This window comes from Ambystoma mexicanum, chromosome 2p (assembly GCF_040938575.1).
Source record: "Ambystoma mexicanum isolate Mex_15411 chromosome 2p, UKY_AmexF1_1, whole genome shotgun sequence".
Taxonomy (NCBI): domain Eukaryota; kingdom Metazoa; phylum Chordata; class Amphibia; order Caudata; family Ambystomatidae; genus Ambystoma; species Ambystoma mexicanum.
In genome coordinates, this window is record NC_090923.1 from 1,427,846,296 (window position 1) to 1,427,850,749 (window position 4,454).

At 48.7% G+C, this 4,454-nt stretch overlaps 1 non-coding gene across 1 annotated transcript; it reads right to left on the reverse strand.

The window, feature by feature from the left end:
* Nucleotides 1-1,371: 1,371 nt before the first annotated feature.
* TRNAR-ACG (transfer RNA arginine (anticodon ACG)) lies at nt 1,372-1,444 on the reverse strand. Its single transcript has one exon. It is a non-coding gene; the product is annotated as a tRNA-Arg (tRNA).
* Nucleotides 1,445-4,454: the final 3,010 nt, after the last annotated feature.

The following is a 4,454-nucleotide window of genomic DNA, read 5'->3' on the forward strand; positions in this document are numbered from 1 at the left end:
TTTCAACAGCCAGGGAGAGAGTTAAGACCCCTGGGGAACACCACAAGTTGAGAATGAGATGGAGGAAAGGAAGTACCCAAGTTGGACCTGGGAGGGTCGATCAGAGATGAACGCGGTCAGCAAGTCCAGGGCTTGATCAGTGATACCCAGGTTATCACGGAGACAGCTGAGCAGGATGGCATGGTTGACTGTGTCAAAGGCAGAAGAGAAATTGAGCAGGATAAGGACACAAAAGGGATGTTAGAGTCAAGGTTGGAGAGCAGGTCTTCACAGATGTTCAGGACAGCAGTTCCCATGCTTCTGGCAGCTCTGAAGCCAGACTGATGGTCATGGAGACAACCAACAGAGTCGGTGTGAAGATTAAGCTGGGAGATGGTCAGCTTATCCAAGAGTTTGCCCAGGAAAGGAGTGATAGAAATTGGCGCTAGTTAGCTGGGCAGGAGGGGTCGGCTGTGGGTTTTTTGAGGAGATGGGAAGACTCCAGAGGCGAAGGAATGGTTACAGAAGACGGCCAGATTCAGAGCAAGGGTCAATGTGGTCCTTGATGGTTTTGGACGAACAGGGAAGAACCTGTTTTGACTGGAATCGGACAATCTCCTGTGCTTACACCAATCTGGTTTCCAACCAGGCCACGGCACTGAATCGGGCTTACTGGACCTAATGATTCTACTAGATGACATCAAAGATGCCAACAAGTGAGCCCTCCTCCTGTTACGTGACTTGTCTGCAGCCTTCGACCACGTATACATATTGAATAAATCAAAAAGGCAGCGTTTGATAGAGCCAGCCAGGAGTCAAACTGGAATTAGTCAGATGTGCTATCCATTGCGCCACTGGCCCGCTGCTACAGCGTGAGCAGGAGACAGCACTTTTGTTACGAAGCAGAGGTTTGCTGCTTGAGACATCATGAGAAACTTAGTTCTCATTTTTCCCAGAGGAGAGGTAGAAAAAACGCACTGACTACGAACACACCATGAGCTTTCGTGTGCCATGCGTGAGAAGGCTCATTTTTAAATACTTTATAGAACAAAAAGGTAGCATACATCTGCTCCCTATGCAGACGCGTTACCCACTGCGCCACTGGCTCGCTGCTGCAGTGTAAGCAGGACGTAACACTTTTGTTATGAACCAGAGGCTCATCAGGCTGCTTCAGACATCATGAGAAACTTAAAAAACGCTACGAACACACAATGAGCAGGCGTGTGCCACGCGTTAGCGACATCGTGTGAAACAACGTAGTTCTCATTTTTACCCGAGGAAAGGAAGAAACGCGTCAACACTGACTACAAACACACAATGAGCTTTCGTGGGATATGCGTGAGAAGGCTTATTTGAAAATATTTTATAGAACAAAAAAATGAAGCATCTGATCGAGCCAGCCAGGACTCGAACCTGGAATCTTCTGCTCCGTAGGCAGACGCGTTATCCATTGCGCCACTGGCCCGCTGCTGTACTGCAAGCTGGAATCAGCGCTTTTGTTGATCAGCACTTTTGTTATGAACCAGAGGCTCATTACGCTGCTGAAGACAACCCCCCTCCTCCCCAAGCTAGAAGGCCCAGGGGCCTAAAATGGGAGGTGGGTTGCAGGGAAAGCAAATGGGCAGCACTTTCCAGCCCATTTGCAACTCTGTGCGCAGGGTAGGTCATCAGGCCCTAAGAACAGAAGGGACCCAGATTACTGGGCGCCTGAGCATGCTGAAGGTGGCACGGACAAGTAGCCCACTCCTGCCACAGAGGAGGTCCCTGCCACGGACAGCTATACCAAAGGCCATCCTCCCCTCCGGACGGAAGGGAGGACTCGGGGCCTTTGATCTAGCAAGGAGGGGGCTGCCTGCCCTCAGGCCCTTTTGATAACGGGCGGGGGGCAAGCCAGCCCCTTCCATTGCTTCCCTTGCTCCGTGCACTACTGGAACTTCCAAGGGAATGGATTACCAGTAACCCCTAACCACGCTCCACTGGTTGGGAGCATTTCCACAGCAAAGAATGGCGCAATGGAAGAAAAACGGAAGAACGGGCCGTATTCTCCAGCAAGAGACTTTGTGATCAGCAAGCCAGCAGCGGATGTTCGTGCTCTTCACAGAGGCGGAGCAGTGTGAAGCAGGGGAAGGCATGCCGAGTGACACACCGACGCAGCAGCCTCGGGCCAGCGTAAGAGCACAGCAGGCCGGGGAAGGGGCGTAAAGCTGCCATCAGCACGCCAGCAGCTGAGTTCCCTCCTCGTTGGAAAAGCAAGTTGTCGAGAGAGCAGCGTTCATGAGCAAAGATCACCGACCGAGTGCTACGTCTAGGAAGGAGGAAGGGCGGAAGTCCATTAAAAGAAGCTACATTCTCATTTTTAAAGTAGCTGTACTCATCCTGCCCCAGCCCTTCAGGCCTCTCCTGAGCAGGCACTAGCACAGCAGTGACTCGGGGGCGCACAAGGCCATACGTAGTACTACAGGCGACCGCGAAAACACACACAGTGAACTGTGGTTTTCCATGGACTCTGGAGTGGAGCTGCAGGCAAGCTCCCCCCGCGGGTCGAGGAAGGTTCGAGACTGGGGACGGCGTGGCAACACACTTCTTCAAAAGCAAGCGAAGCACCAGCAGATAATTTTTTCGGGTGTGTAAAACCCGGAACGCGCCGGAACGGTACCCTAACATATAAAATGTAAGCAAAACTCACCTGAAAATAATGCAAACACACATGAAGAACATTCTGAAATGAGAAAGGTGCACCAATATGCTGTCATTAACCCATTACTGCCCAAAATCTACATTTTCACACGAAAAAGTACCCGGAACGGGCCGGAACGGTACCCTAACATATAAAATGGCAGCAAAACTCAGCTGAAAATGATGCAAACACACATGAAGAACATTTTGAAATGAGAAAGTTCCACCAATATGCTGTCATTAACCCATTACTGCGCAAAATCTACATTTTCACACGAAAAAGTACCCGGAACGGGCCGGAACGGTACCCTAACATATACAATGGCAGCAAAAATCACCTGAAAATGATGCAAACACACATGAAGAACATTTTGAAATGAGAAAGGTGCACCAATATTTTATTTTTTTTATTTTACATTTATAAAGCGCTCACACAGCCCGCAGGCATCGAGGCGCTGTTACAGGAATTGTTTGTTTTTCTTAGTTGCGTATTTGTGTGGTTTTTTTTTTGTCTTAGTTACGTATTTATAACGCGCTTAAACACCCAGAGGTTTCTAAGCGCGTCCCGGGGATCGAACCTGTTGTTGCTTAGTGTCGTCTTGCTTCTAAGACGACACTAAGCTATATATAATATGCTGTCATTAACCCATTACTGCCCAAAATCTACATTTTATCACGAAAAAGTCCCCGGAACGCTACCATAATATATAAAATGGCAGCGAATCTCACCTGAAAATGTTGCTAACACATGAAGAACATGTTGGAATGAGAAAGGTGCACCAATATGATGTCATTAACTCATTACTGCCCAAAATCTACATCTTCACACAAAAAAGTACCCGGAACGGGCCGGAACTGTACCCTAACATATAAAAAGGCAGCAAAAATCACCTGAAAATGATGCAAACACACATGAAGACAATTCTGAAATGAGAAAGGTGCACCAATATGCTGTCATTAACCCATTACTGCCCAAAATCTACATTTTATCACGGAAAAGTACCCGGAACGGGCCAGAACGGTACCCTAACATATAAAATGGCAGTAAAAATCCCTGAAAATGATGCAAACACACATGAAGAACATTTTGAAATGAGAAAGGTGCACCAATATGCTGTCATTAACCCATTACTGCCCAAATTCTACATTTTATCACGAAAAAGTACCCGGAACGGGCCAGAACGGTACCCTAATATAGAAAACGGTAGTCCAACTGGGTTAAGCTGAACGGTGATAAAACCGAGGATTTGGTGGTGGCCCCCCCTGCAGCTGCTACTCATTGGATGCCAGCTTTCTGGCCTGCCTCCCTGGGCCCCTTTCCTCAGCCAGTCTCAATGGTCAAGGACCTTGGGGTTAAACTCACTGCATCCTTGTCCATGGAGTCACAAGTCAGCTCTGTGTGCCAGCGGGGCATTTTCAGCTGAGGCTCTTGTGTTGGGTCATCCCTTATATCCAAGAGCACCTCTGTGTCTTTGTCATTTCTGCTCTGGTTACATCCTCACTGGACTATTGCAACTCTCTGTACTTTGGCCAACCTGCTTATATACTTCATCGCCTGCAAGTCCTCCAGAATGCTGCTGCGCGATTGGTGACTTCTACTCCTCGTGGCTGTCACATCTCCCCTGTTCTCCGCAAACTCCATTGGCTGCTGGTGGCCAAACATATTCAATTCAAGGCCCTTTGCCTGGTCCACCAAGCTTTCTATGGCCAGGGGGTGGAATACCTCATGGCGAACTTCGTACCCTACATCACGAGCCAAGCTCTGCGGTCAGCTATCGCTTGCTTGCTGACTGTTCCAT